The sequence below is a fragment of the Apium graveolens genome, chromosome 7, assembly GCF_009905375.1.
Source record: "Apium graveolens cultivar Ventura chromosome 7, ASM990537v1, whole genome shotgun sequence".
Lineage (NCBI taxonomy): Eukaryota > Viridiplantae > Streptophyta > Magnoliopsida > Apiales > Apiaceae > Apium > Apium graveolens.
Genome location: NC_133653.1, coordinates 259,354,134 through 259,370,268, shown reverse-complemented (window position 1 = coordinate 259,370,268; position 16,135 = coordinate 259,354,134). Strand labels below are relative to the sequence as shown.

Here is a 16,135-nt window from a genome sequence, read left to right as displayed (position 1 = left end):
GACAAATGAAAAAGCTTATTGTTCAAAAAATGAGAAGCAAACAATAAAGAAAAAAAAAGGAAGTGGTTATGTTGGATATTATTGTTAATTTTGACTATAAGATTAAATGTAATACTAATTATTAATCAATAAAATACATGTTTTCATTTGCCTTGTTCAAAAATAAAAAAGTAAAAAACAATCCTCTGCATCTGGTTTTTAAAATTGTGAATCCAGCAACTAGAAGTGTACAATACTTGTATTTGCTAAGTTTCTGATGTGGATTCGGCTGCTCGTCCCCCCTTCTAGGGGTTTCCCCACCGACCCAGTGACACACCAACCACCCAACTCTTATTCTGTAGCCGAAGGGAGCTAGGAGCATACATAAGCTACTTATAGCATACAAGACTCTGACAGCTACTTTGTAATAAATAGGTAGGGCACCTAGGTTCTTGGGATAGATAGGGACTTAAAGTGTTTATCTGTCCAGGTTGAAGTGATTACCGGGGTTGTTTTGGGGGCCATATGGTTCACCCGGTAATTGACTTTCTTCTTTTATAGCACATTTTATCCTTTAGCCTTAGGCTGAGCAGTCTACAAGGTGAACCGGACTCGGCCATCTCATCTCGAGATCAACGGGATTAGAAAAGCTCATAGGAGAGGGCGATCCAGGACCTAGCAAGGGGAGAGTTAGCCACTAAGGAAGAGTTACGAATCCATATCTGTTATCTACCCACTGCCTTGGACTTCGTCAAGCTACAGCTTAATCCCAGCAATAACTTGATTACATTGTTCAGAATGAATAATCTCACCTAATGCTCTCTCTTGCACCTGCAGATGATACATATTATATTGATTATAAACATACAAAGTACACATAATCAAAAGAAAATCAACCCTTCTTCTCAGTTGTCCTGCTTCCAAAGAAATGATGTGTCGGCTCAGAGATATTTTAAACAGTAAAACTTCAACATATCTACTAATCTGTCTTTAACTTCTATTGTAGGTTCCAAATTGATATCAAATAAACTACACAGTAATATTACACACTGAACTAGAATTAGAAAATCACCACAACCATCACCTGGACTCAACTGCATTAGATTCCGATCCTCTAAAGAATGAAAGGCCCCACCAAATCCAAAATGCTTTACTGAGATTTGGGAATTCAGTACCACCATGTCTGGAGAAACATCAGAATCCCACTCTGTAAACAATGTGTGGTAATGCTTACAAGGAAGAGTAAGGAGTACTTGTGGCTTCTTCTAGCACATCTCTGTCTAGCCTTTTTTCACACGTTCGTAGCCACGAGAGAACTGAACTCCTGAATCTAGGAGTACAGCCGAGAATTTAAAAAAACACAACATACTAATGAAATATGATTGCCCAACCATTTTTTAGCTTTTGCGTGGTAAAATTTTTCCATAAATTACCAGTTCTTTTCGAAATGGACGAATTTTGTGAGAACACATATTTACTTTAAATAATGAAAACATGAATGATTTTGAAATATTCCCTTCGCTGACTTATTTAAGTGTTTCCATCCCCTTCTTTATTTTTTGAGCTGCTATCGGAGTTCCAATTCAGAACAACAAACACGCCAGAAATGCCATGATGGCACAAAAAAAATGTCATCGTTCTATTGGCACAACCTACATATATCCCCTTAGCTAGTGAATATATCGGTGGAAAAGTACAACCAAAGAAATTCGTAGTAAAGCACAAAGCAAAGAACAAGCGTCAAAATGCATATAAGCAAAGAACAGGCTTCAATATGCATACCAGAATGTGCAGCACAGCAGAACACAGCCTCATAACATATTATAAGTGAACTCAGAACCTTCGGCTTCATTTATATCACTTTTGGTGCTAGTAGTTTTTGAAATATTATGCTTAGCTAGGTCATGATTAGTAGCAGCATGATGTGAAAAGGATTAAAATTAAATCACAAAAACAGGCAAGCTATATGATGCAAATATACAAACCACTGTAAACACAAAAAACAAATATCGTCTTAATATTGAACCTCCAGCTGAACAGAAGATGCTTTCGCATGGGAATAGGGGAACAGGGGAAAAAACTATTAAAAAGTACTTTGATATTTTTTAACATAAACACCAAGTCAAATTGCTGAGTATGATGGAATCTGAGATGAAGAACATGCACAAGTTATGCCCCGATTTGGAGCTAAATTTACGGTTATCTTCTAGAATGCACCAGTGGGCTACTCCACTCTGTGTGCATATATCGTCTTAATATTGAACCTCCAGCTGAACAGAAGATGCTTTCACAATGGAAAAAAACTATTAAAAACTATTAAAAAACTATTAAAAAGTACTTTGATGTTTTTAACATAAACACCAAGTCAAATTGCTGAGTATGATGGAATCCGAGATGAAGAACATGCACAAGTTATGCCCCGATTTGGTGCTAAATTTACGGTTATCTTCTAGAATGCACCAGTGGGCTACTCCACTCTGTGTGCATATTAGGCCTCCCCATCTTCACTGCTCGAACTACCAAGTATTGCTGGACTAGCTGAAACACAAGTACAGATGTGAAAGTCATTGACCAAAAACAGGGTGAAGTAACAAGATGTCTTCTCCTTTTTACTTCTCTTTTCTTTTTGCGCCTACCAGTATAGCTACCCATCATAACATTTCCCCAATATTTATCAATTTTCATTTGAAATAACCGTCTGATAATCTGATTATTATTTATTTTCCTTTTCATTACTTAAGTAATATAATATTTTCATTATTATGATTCAAATGCAACTTCAGATAACCTATTGAAATTAATACAAAAATCATAGGGTTTCTAGGAAGTACACAACAAACCAACATGCCTCGAGTATAGAGAATTCGAGCTAGAACTCCAAAATACATTAAAAATCTTTTTCCCAACTTATTTTTACTTTAATATTTAATAACAGCATATTTCATGAAATTTAAATTTTGAAAAGTCCAACTTGATAGATATCCAAAATAATCCTATTAATATCTCTGATATCTAATTAATATCTAGCATAAGTACATATGTACATATTTATTTGTGAAAAAAATCCTTAGACAATGTTTCTAAAAGAAAATCAATATGGTCGAAACCTGTTACTGCATATAGTTTCTAGGAAGGCATATCAATAGCCAATATAGTTTATGGGAAGGAATATCAATAGCCAACATTGGCTAAAAATAATTTCTCGGAAACTGGTCAAATAAACTGTATCATGAATTGAAGATGAAAAAAGAGGTATAAACTCATATTACAATCTCCAAACTTTTACAAATAAAATGGGAAAACAGTGATGGAAAACTTCTGTTGACTAGGGAGGAGTGGATCAAACGGAATAGCAGAGGAGGTGCAGAGGGGTCGTCCAGCCAAAGAAATCGTTGAAAGGAAGGTGGACGTGGGTTACGCGGCATATATGGTTACTTCGCTGCAGAGTGTCGAAAAACCCGGAGAGAAAAGGAACAAAAGTAAGAAATAAACATGGCACAAATCAAGGATGACGAGCTAGCACTCTTATTGGCCAAACACAGTAAACAAGGGGAAGAAATGGTGTTGCTAAATGAAGAAAAGGTTGTACCAAAACTTGTGCACGATGGTGAACGTGCTGATTCAAACCTGTGGTATTTGGATAATGGTGCGAGTAATCAAGTGACGGGATTACGATCAAAGTTTAGAGAACTTGACGAGGGAGTAACTGGGCAAGTGAAGTTTGGAAATGGCTCACCAGTTGAAATAAAGGGGAAAAGCCATGTGGTCTTTGCATGCAAAAATGGGGAAGAACACACCCTCAAAGAGGTAAATTATATCCATTTGCTTTGCAATAACATAATTAGTCTTGGAGAATTGTCTGAAGTTGGAAACAAAGTCGTCTTAAATGGTGAGTACTTGTGGGTGTTTGAAAAATCAAGAAAACGACTTATGAAGGTGAAAAGATCCCCTAATAGATTTTATAAAATAACTATAGAAACCAGTAAGCCTGCATTGTTAATCTCTAAGACAGGTGAATTACCTTGGTTATGGCATTCACTGGCCACATGAATTTTCAAGCTTTGACACTTATGCATTCTACACAAATGGTGCATGGGTTGCCGAAGTTTGAGAATCCAAAGACTATGTGCACAGATTGTTCGATGTCCAAACAGGTCAGAAAATCGTTCCCATCTCAAAGCAAATTCTGTGCGAAACAAGTGCTTGAATTGGTGCATGGTGATCTTTGTGGTCCGATATCTCCGGCAACAACTGGTGGCAACAGGTATTTTCTTCTTTTGGTGGACGATTTCAGTCGAATAATGTGGTCATATACTCTAAAAAGTAAGGATGAAGCCCTTAATGCATTTAAGAAGTTCAAAGCACATGTTGAAAATGGAACAGACAAGCGAGTAAAGACTCTCAGAACTGATCGTGTAGTAAAATTTTGTTCTCAAGATTTTACAACATTATGTGAGGAAAGCGGAATAGAAAGACACTACAAAGCTCCCTACTCTCCACAACAGAATGGGGTGATGGAACGAAGAAATAGGACAGTGGTTGCAATGGCTAGAAGTATGATGAAATAAATGAATCTACCTTTGACGTTATGGGGAGAAGCTGTGAGACACTCCATGTATATTCTCGACAGGTTACCCACGCGATCTCTAACTGGAAGGACTCTATATGAGGCATGGAAAGGAGATAAACCAAACATAGGCCATGTACGTGTCTTTGGATTTATGGCTTATATGAAAATCCCAGGGGTACACACTAAGAAGTTGGATGACAGGAGCAAACCAGTGATACATCTTGGAAATGAACCACGAACAAAGGCAATGAACCAGGAACAAAGGCATATCGCTTGCTTGATCCTCAAAGCAATAAGATATTTGTAAATAGGGATGTGGCGTTCGAGGAAAGGAAAACATGGCCATGGGATCAGCATAGAGAGGAAAATCGTGATCAACAGACCACGTTTGTTGTAGTTGGCCCTAATGTTCAGAATAGTGAAGAAACTGTTATTCAAAGGGGGAGAAGAAAGCTTTCAATCACAACAAACGAGTATGGAGTCTGAAAATGAAGCAATGACTCCATCGACAAAAGGGAGCATGCCCATGACACCACAGATGTCAGTAAACATAGACCATTCAGAGTCTACAAGCTCGGACAGTAGCAGTAAACCGCGACGTTACAAATCTCTTGCTGATATTTAAAATGAGACATAGGAAATTAAGCTCGATGATGAGCTTCTATTGATGGGAATTGATGAGCTAATGAGTTATAGCAATGCTGAGCGAAATGGAGTCTATTGAGCAGAATAAGACATGGACACTGACAGAATTAACGGCTTATCGCAAGGTAATAGGCCTGAAATGGATATACAAGCTGAAGAGGAATGCTAATGGGGAAATAATAAAATACAAAACAAGGCTCGTCTGCAAAAGATACGTACAAGAGCAGGGGTGGACTTTGACGAAATTTTTGCTCCGGTCAGCAGGCTCAAGACTGTTCGCTTTCTGTTGGCATTGGCTACCAAGACCGATTGGCAGATTCACCACTTGGATGTCAAAACAACATTTTTAAATAGAGAAATTTAGAAAGAAGTTTATGTTGCTCAACCTTAAGGCTTTATTAAAGAAGGTCAAGAACACTTGGTGTATAGATTGATTAAGGCTCTTTATGGTCTGCGTCAAGCACCACGTGTCTGGTATGCTAAACTAAACAAGTATTTTGAGAATCTAGGTTTTTCAAGGTACCCATATGAGCATGCATTGTACATCAGGAGTAATGGTGTTGAAGCTCTCATTGTTGTTGTCTATGTAGACGATCTCTTAATAACAGGTACTAAATGAATTTAAACAACAGATGAATGATTGGTTCGAAATGAATGATTTGGGGAGGTTGTCGTACTATCTGGGAATGGAGGTTCAACAAATGAAGGACTGTATAGAGCTAAAACAGTCAGCTTACACAAAGAAAATATTGGAGAAGGCTGGAATGCAAGCTTTTAACCCCACTAAATATCCTATGGATCCGAAGGAGCATTTGACTAAGGACGAAGGCGGGAAACTGGTGGATCCAACAGAATACAAAAGCTTGGTTGGAGGACTTCGCTACCTTGTGCATACATGTCTCGACATGGCTATGCTGTGGGGATAGTCAGCCGTTTCATGGAAAAGCGCACAGTTCTTCATATGAATGCTGTAAAGTGTATACTCAGGTACGTCAAGGGTACAATTAACTACGGCGTGGTTTATTCGAGGGATATTGGAAACAATATGCTTACAGGATACTCGAATAGCGATTTTGGAGGACAAACAGATGACAGGAAGAGTACAAGAGGAATGGTATTTTACTTAAACGATAACCTCATCACATGGGTCTCACAGTAACAAAGGTGTGTGGCCTTGTCTTCGTGCGAGGCAGAGTTTATGGCAGGGACGACATCAGCTTGTCAAGCTGTTTGGCTGAGGAATCTGCTGAGCAAGCTAACAGGTGAAGATATGGGTCCAGTAATCTTGTACATTTCATGGGCGTAGTAAACATATAGACAAACGCTACCATTATATTCGAGAATGTGTTGAGAGAAAGGAGATCAGTGTCAAGCATGTGAGTAGTGATATGCAACGAGCAGATTGCCTGACCAAAGCTCTCACTACTATCCAATTTGAAAGAATGCGCAGATTACTGGGAGTAATGGAGTTGCCTAAATAAGTTTCAAAACTAAGGGGGTGATTGTTGGAATTATTTTGAAACTTATAGATTGTTTTTAAAATAATTAAAGTATGTGCATGTTGAATTAGTATGCATAGTCGTGGAGAAGTTTTAGAAATGGCATATGTAGACACGTAGAAGTAGAACTGCATTAGAAGAGTTAGTTGTTTAATGGTCCTTGTTTTTAGCTGCATATTCTATCAGCTATCTATTTATATTGTACGCTTCAAATCAATAAAAACAACTTACACGCAAGTCTTTGTTTTTCTAAGTTTTACAATACACAGCTTATATATATATTTGTATACATCCTGCCATTGAGTATAAACAAGAAATATGCACTATGTTGTTGAAAACCAACTCAAAAAAATAGAAATTTTAATTTAGCATTAAGTTTTACATCATTTATAACATGATATATATATATATAGCTAGGGAGATGATCGAAATACAAACAACTTTTAAAATTAAAGCTATAAACTAATATAAGCCACTAAGTCAATCTAATATAATCCCAGCATCACACATAATTGACCTACATCCTCCTGCACAAAATCTCAAGTTTCTAAACACATAAACTATATCATTTAATTATTTTTAAGTATAATTAATGGCATATGCATCATGAAAGTTAGATGTCCTTATTGAAACTATTTGTCATTCAATATTACTAAAAAAATGTAAATTAGTATTGTCTATTAATCATGTCATCAATATAATAGAATAATAAGAAAATGAATTATAACCACACACCGCGTTTAGAGAAGGCATGTAATGGTGGAATCCTCTACACCCATCCTCTCTCACTCTAATTTTTATCATGTACTGATGTATCATAACCAATCCCCTTGAAATACCTGTAGAAAACAATTAATTAGAAAAAAATTAACTATGATTATTTATTTTTTCAAGAGGAGGAGTAAAGAAATATACCGTGCCAATCTTGATTTACATGTGGAGGGTGGTTTTCTTTATTGTCTTCTTCATCTTCGAATATGTTCATCACTGTTTAGTGTAAATTTGAGTCTCTATGAAATAGATCGGGGCGGCTGACAGTCGGTCAAGTGTTAGGGTTTGTGAAAAGATAACACTCTTTTTATAGGAAAATTTCCTATATAATTACTAATTTTATTAAGATTTTTTTCAAATTCTTAATGTTGTATATCTTTATTTATTTTTTATTTCATAGTCAAAATTTCACAATTGTTTGGTTCCACTTTTTAATCTTTCGAACATATTATAAGTGCACCGTTGTTATTTAATAAATATAATGTCATATAATTTGCAATATAACACTTTTAATATTTTTATTATAAACTAATTAACAATAAACATCCTAAATAAAATGTAAAAAAATATAAATATGACATATCAAATTTTAGTTTTGATTAGTTTAATAATGTGGTTGAAAAATAAATATCCAAATTACGCGTCAACATAATTTAGACTATAGGTTTATAAAATAAATTATATATATTAGATATCGGTTATATAATTAAAAAAAATATATAATTGGTTAATATTTATTTTATTAGATATTTTTTAAAGTGATAAATCGTAAAAGATTTTTATAACTCATAATACAAATTTAAAAAGTATACTCATACTAAAAATAAAAATTTGAAAATAAAAAAATTAATTTGCACATTACTAATAATGAAGACTTAGATGAGAGAAGTTATATGAGATAAAATCCTGTGTAAAAAGGATAATGTATACCATATATTGTGTATCTCTCTCAATTATACTTATGGTAGAATCATATTTGTAATATACAACTTATTTATATATTTACTACACATTACTAGTGGAAATAGTTGGAGTTTATCATACAAATTGATACTAATGAAAATATCATACATCACTATGAAAATTAGTATGACAACTGAGGCAACTCCCAACAATCTGCTTAATCCCCACTCTCATACTCCAAGCCCCACATGCCTCTGCCTTTAGCCCATCAGGGGTAGCCCACTTGCCTATCCCAGACGGGTAGTGGAGGGATATGAGAGATTATTATGGAGTGTTGAACTAAATATTTGATACCACTTGGTGGGTTTGTTAAACAAATTTTAAATCCACATAAGTATGATATTATTTATTTTTAGGGCCCAGCCTGTATGAATTTTATTTTGAGCCCATCATCTAAAAAGGCATCCTTCTAATAGAGTTAAATGGTTGTTTGTAAACTAGCAATCTCATTCCACAAATAAAAGCCTATGTAGTGACTTAATGAAAACATCTTCAATCATTAATAAAATATATAGTATGACAAAAATTAATATTTTTTATTTTATCTTCCACATACATTGTTATATTATGCACCACCAAACAAACTAGAGTGCACATCTCACCATCATTAATAATAAATAATTACAATTTTATCTGTACTACCAACCCATACTTATTATTAGTCTTTATAATAAAATAACATCAAAAATTATTAAAATACTTATTTAAGTGATATTCAATTTTCCTACTAATTCTCCTTGTGTTATTACTTTACTATGTTTCTGATGTGAATTCCTAGGGGTTTCCCCACGGACCCAGTGACACAAGCTACTAAAAGCATACAAGACTCTGACAGCTACTTTGCAATAAATAGGTAGGGCACCTAGGTTCTTCGGATAGATAGCGACTTAAAGTATTTATCTGTCCAGGTTGAAGCGATTACGGCGATTCTTTTGGGGGCCATATGGTTCACCCAGGTAATTGACTTTCTTCTTTTATAGCACATCTAATATTTTAGCCTTATGCTGAGCAGTCTACAAGATACAAGAAAGAAGGCAATGTCAATGCAGACTTGGTAAACCGGACTCGGCCACCTCATCTCGAGATCATTGGGATTAGAAAATCTCATAGGAGAGGGCGATCCAGGACCTAAAAAGGGGAGAGTTAGCCACTATAAGGAAGAGTTATGATCCCATATTTGCTATCTACCTACTGCCTTGGACTTCGTCGAGCTACAGCTTAATCCCAGCAATAACTTGATTACATTGTTCAGAATGAATAATCACACCTAATGCTCTCTCTTGCACCTGCAGATGATACATATTATATTGATTATAAACTTTCCAAGTACACATAATCAAATGAAAATTAACCCTTCTTCTAAGTTGTCCTGCTTCCAAAGAAATGATGTGTCGGCTCAGAGATATTTTAACCAGTAAAACTTCAACATATCTACTAATCTCTCTTTAACTTCTATGGTAGGTTTCAGATTGATATCAAATAAACTACACTGTAATATTACACACTGAACTAGAATTAGAAAATCACCACAACCATCACCTGGACTCAACTGCACTAGATTCCGATCCTCTAAAGAATGAAAGGCGCCACCAAATCCAAAATGATTAACTCAGATTTGGGAATTCAGTACCATGTCTGGAGAAACATCAGAATCCCACTCCGTAAACAATGTGTGGTAATGCTTACAAGGAAGAGTATGGAGTACGTGTGGGTTCTAGCACATCTCTGTCTAGCCTTCTTTGACAGTACGTAGCCACGAGAGAACTGAACTCCTGAATCTAGGAGTAAAACCGAGAATTTAAAAAACACCACCTACTAATGAAATATGAATGCCCAACAATTTTTTAGCTTTTGCATGGTAAAATTTTTCTATAAATTACCACACTTCCTTTCGAAATGGACAAATTTATTGTGAGAACACATATTTAGGTTAAATAATGAAAACATGAATGATTTTGAAATATTCCCTCCGCTGACTTAATTAAGAGTTTACATCCCCTTCTTTATTTTTTGAGCTGCTTTCTGAGTTCCAATTCGGAATAACAAACACGCCAGAAATGCCATGATGGGACAAAAAAAAATGTCATCGTTCTATTGGCACCACCTACAAATATCCCCTTAGCTAGTGAATATATGTGTGGAAAAGTACAACCAAAGAAATTGGTAGTAAACCACAAACCAAAGAACAAGCGTCAAAATGCATATAAGCAAAGAACAGGCTTCAATATGCATACCAAAATGTGCAGCACAACAGAACACAGCCACAGAACATATTATAAGTGAACTCAGAACCTTCGGCTGCATTTATATCACTTTTGGTGCTAGTAGTATTTTGAAATATTATGCTTAGCTAGGTCATGATTAGTAGCAGCATGATGTAAAAAACAAAAAAATTAAATAACAACAGGCAAGCTATTTGATGCAAAAATACAAACCACACTGTAACCACAAAAAACATATTTCGTCTTAATATTGAACTTCCAGCTGAACAGAAGATGCTTTCACATAGAAATAGGGGAACACGGGAAAAAACTATTGAAAAAATACTTTGATGTTCTTCAACATAAACACCAAGTCAAATTGCTGATGTATGATGTCCGAGATGAAGAACATGTACAAGTTATGTCCCCATTTGGTGCTAAATTTACGGTTATCTTCCATATTGCACCAGTGGGCTACTTCACTATGTGTGCATATTAGGCCTCCCCATCTTCACTGCTCGAACTACCAAGTATGGCGGGACTAGCTGAAACACGGGAACAGATGTAAAAGTCATTGACCACAAACAGGGTGAAGTAACGAGATGCCTTCTCCTTTTTACTTCTCTTTTCTTTTGCGCCTACCAGTATAGCTACCGATCATAACATTTCCCCAATATTTATAAATTTTTATTTGAAATAACCCTCTGATAATTTGATTATTATTTATTTTCCTATTCATTACTTAAGTAATATATTATTCTTATTATTATGATTCAAATGCAAGTTGAGAGCACCTATTGAAATTAATACAAAAATCATTAGGGTTGCTAGGAAGTACACAACAAACCAACATGCCTCAAGTATAGAGAATTCGAGCTAGAACTCCAAAATACATTAGAAATCTTTTTCCAAACTTACTCGAATATCTTTGAATCCTAAATTGGGTCTCTTCTGCATTTTGTTGTTGGGAAACCCTTGGGATAACGGCGGTTATGCTAGCTGTTCATCCGCCTAAATTCTATCTTCGTTATCATTTTTAGTTTATATATCCATCATAACTAGAGTTGTCCTACATCATTTTAATTAAAAAAATTAAATCAACAATTTTAGCTCTATTTGTGAAAACTTGACACATCTTTCATATACATATCACTGATTAAAATATTATTCATACGTCATTTGGTTCAAGTAGTTACACATTATGGTAAATGTTGGTTGTGAGCATGTGACCATGTGTGTGTGTTACACAAATAGCTTCAGAAAAAATTTGCAAGCAGGACAGACCTTCGTAGATGAATGCTTAGTTTCTTCACTTAATATAATATACTAATTCCTAAGGAATGGCTATGATAAACAACCTGCCTTGATTATTTTGAATATTATTAAAACCTTAACTAATAAACCTCTGAGGATAAGTCCATCTATATAGATCCATACACACGTGTATCCCAGTCAACTATGTCAATACTCAATAGGCACAAATATAGAACAACAGACTTGCAACAATTATCGTCTAGCTACTGAATCAGTTTAAGGAATTAGTTTGGTTCTGTGATAAATATGTCCAGTTTTTCATTATAAATAGAATTTGAAGGCTTAAAACAAAACCTGAAGAAGAAAACTCAAAAGCAAGGTAACAAAAGACAAAGAAAAATAAATAATAAATTAAACTTACTTCTTGAATTCATCCCTGCTGCATAATTGTGATGAATCAAGTCCCACCTTAAGTTGACCACTTCTGACATCTATACAATGGAGAAAGATAACAAGAATTAACAATTATGTAAATACATTACTCCAATTCACCATCAACATGGTTGCAACAATTTTAACATACTAAGAAGACCTTGCCAGTTGTTCTTAGTTTCATCTTTAGCCGACAGAGGTAGTTTTTGTATTTATTTGATAATACCATAATAACAATTAGGTACCCCTCATGTTATAAACACACAAGTTATAACGTATAAAACTTTTTTAATGCAAAGTGCTACAAAAAAATTAATATGATTTCAAAAGTGAAGTGTTGCAAATAAACTAGAATAGATTATATATTTAAAAGTAAACTGAACATAGTACTTCAAAGCATCACAAGTTTTGCAGTCTGTTCATTTGATGCATTTATAAATTCAGATAAAGAGCCGAGATTTGATCAGATAAATAATTGAGGATTTTGAGAAAATAAATATAAAGACTATTTGTACAAAAGAAATATGTTTGTTAAATAAGCTGCAAAAAGAAGAGAATTCTTGTAAAAACTTAATTATCCCTAAAATCATAATACCTCCGTACATCGCACGTATCTTCTTGTAAACCCTACATCAAGGGCAAGTTCAAGACGCTTTGAAAATTGTAAGCTTCTTCTGCTAACCTGAAAATTTGACAGCAGATAAAGTGTTTGGTGTGAAATTCTTCTATACATGCAAATGGATGTCATCAACTCTTCCTGTATTTAAATACATGACACCTGTGATAGACTTTAGTTAGCATGAAAGAATAGAGCTTTCTACTTCTGGGTGAAACCAAAAATTACAGAAAAGAACATTTGGTTGCACAAAGTAGTCAGAGATTGTACCGATAATTATGATTTAACAAAATTTTGATCTTGCCACGGTGAAGGTGCTGCTCTCATGATGATGGGTTCCCTTTCCTACAAACCAACATCCATAAAACACACTTGTTAGAATTATGATACATTATTTAATTCAAATATATTTTAATAATTGATTGATGTTGGCCATATCTTTAGAATATTTTTGGATTATAGTTGTAGGGCTTTTAGGAGAAAAGATATGTCTGTTCGCTTATACAAAGGCCACATTATTACACTAATTGGCAAGTCCAGCCACTTTGTGAAAAAATTGGAGATAACATTTATAGCACGATCTTAGAATGGAGCTAAGGATGTAATCCATCTTATTCAGGTGACATAATGATACTGTGTTCTTTGCTCAAAGGTGGATCTTCTTTTTTCCTTTGGGGGGGGGAGGGGAGGCGGGAGCTGGGGAGAGTTTCCAAGCCCGGCAGAAATAAACGATTTATATATCTTGAGGTGTTTCTTTGTTTAGGTTGAGTACTTCAGGTTTTCAACTAAAGTTAAGGTGGTCAATAGGCACATCATATCTCTATGTTATTACTAATTTAATAGTGAATGTTAACATTTTCATACCAAACATCAGTTGAAGATGATAATTGTACGAGTTAAGAATAGAAAAACTTATGTACAATTATAATTTAACTTGGGACCCTCCTGTAAAAAAAATCTGCAGGAATCAATGCATTTACTCGGACTCAGCAAGAAGTGTTCGACATGGATACGTGTCAAGTATTGGACTCCACATATTTTGAAAAATATACATGTTTTTATTGTAAAATAAGTGTCCAAATCCGAGTGTACATGTCCAATTGTCGAGTGTCCAACACGGGTACTTGAAGGTAAAATGAAGAGCCCGAGTAATATACACAATCCTGTTGGCTGTAATTACAGAGATTGAAATACAAGATTCCAAAAAGTTCAGATCGTAAAGAAAAAATTATTCATTCCTATACTGCAGTTCATAAAGGTTAGGACACATCATATATAATCCATCCCTGTACTATGATTCATAAACGTTAAGACACAACTTATATGAACCAGCTGGGAAGATCATATTAAAAGTGATCAGGAGTTTTTGGATGGTGAATGTTACTAGTGATTCATACATTATGTTGACTTGGAAAGTAACACTATCTCACATGAAATTATACAAACAGATAAAAGAAAGCAATTCAATTGTAACACAATTAAAAAGCTCGGTGCACAAACCAAATTTCTACTTTATTTGGGTTGTGTACCTAAATTCACATCCAATTATATATGTATATATAAAAATTATTGATAACTAACATAGAAGACCAAGATGGCTCAATGGCCATCATAAAATAGATTGAGCTAATTTATACTGTAGGAAATATGAAGAATACTTACGCATCAAAATATCTTTTTGATGTACTAGATTGCAAGTAGGATGAATCATTCTCAACAGTATGCTTATATTCGCAGGACAAAAACCGAAGCCTGTCAACCTGGAAAGGATAACATTGAGTTTCCTTTTTTATTTTATATATATAGTGCACTCATAAAACAATATACTTTGAGGCTTGATGTGATTAAGTACGGTCAGTGTATCACCTGAGGTAGCAAGGTATTGCCATATATAAATTACTCAATATTGCGAATACAAAAGTCCCACACATTAAATTGTAAAAGTTTTAGCCTGACTGCAGCAAAATTTTGGCACAAATTACATTACCATCATATTTGTAAGCCTAACCTTAACAACGCAAATCTGACCATCGTGAACGACACACAAATTTTGATAGACAGCCTCCACCAATTTCTCTCAACACATTCTCGAATATAATGGTAGCGTTTGTCTATATGTTTACTATAACAATTCTTAATTTCTTTTATCATTTTTGCTTTAATCAATATACACGTAAAATTTAATAGCACCAACCGGAGCAAAAAGAGCAGCCTGTTTAGGGCGATTCTTGCATTGTGAGAAGCACCATCTCCTTTTGGCACTGGGTGCAAAAAAATCTGAAACAAGTTCCCTCTGGGACTCTATGCTAGCCTGTAATAAATAAAATCATGAATACAATGAGTAAATGTGCCCTATGCTGATGAAGACCAACTCAAAAAACTTGAAGTTTTACATTAGCATTAAGATGCAACTGGTGATACTGGATCAACCGCTTCGCACAATTTCCTGGAACAAAATTCTGGGGTCCATTATTTAAACCTTTTCCCATGAAATTCTGGCATCCAGAACACAGGGAGCTTGATGTGCTGAAAAGAAAACACATACAAATTAATCTTCCAGCCTGGACTTTCAAATTAGCAATATTGATTTGGTACTCCAACACTGGTATATGATTACAAAACATTTTAAACTGCTCAGAAGCTTTCTCCAAGTAAATACCAGATACCTTAATAATGTTAGTATCCTACTCTGAATATTAAAAAGGGAATTCTCCTATCAAGCTTGAAAGAACAAGCTAAACCTTATATTTTGAGTTAGATTTTTACAGTTACCTACCGAAAAAATTCTATAAAAGAGTTTTAGCTTATACATCATTCCATACCTAGGAACATAAATTACCAACAAAACCAAAACCAAGAAACCATTCTCCTACATAAAAATAATTAACAATATAATAACTATATACAATAAGAGGAGAGAGGGTTTATTTATAAGATAATTAGCAAATATATAGGAGGGTTTTTTGGTTGTTTGTATTAAATGCCTAGAAAAATATACAAGATAAACTAGTAACTAGTAAGGAGGTTGTCACTATAGGATATTGGCACAAAGATATGCAACTTAAGTGTCTGTATGTGTATTTTGATAAAGATAGCGTTGAACAGCTTTTTTTATTTGATAATGAACTACAATACTTAAACTAAAATAATGCAAGTAAATGTCGTACAAAATAGCAACTAAACAACTGAAGTCCTACAACATCTC

General features: G+C 34.6%; 1 long non-coding RNA gene across 1 annotated transcript; it reads right to left on the bottom strand.

Annotated features, from left to right (window-relative positions):
* Window positions 1-1,898: 1,898 nt before the first annotated feature.
* Window positions 1,899-7,702, bottom strand: LOC141670935 (uncharacterized). Its single transcript, XR_012554829.1, has 3 exons — window positions 7,609-7,702; window positions 7,429-7,532; window positions 1,899-2,517 (listed from the first exon to the last, which is right to left on the bottom strand). It is a non-coding gene; the product is annotated as an uncharacterized LOC141670935 (long non-coding RNA).
* Window positions 7,703-16,135: the final 8,433 nt, after the last annotated feature.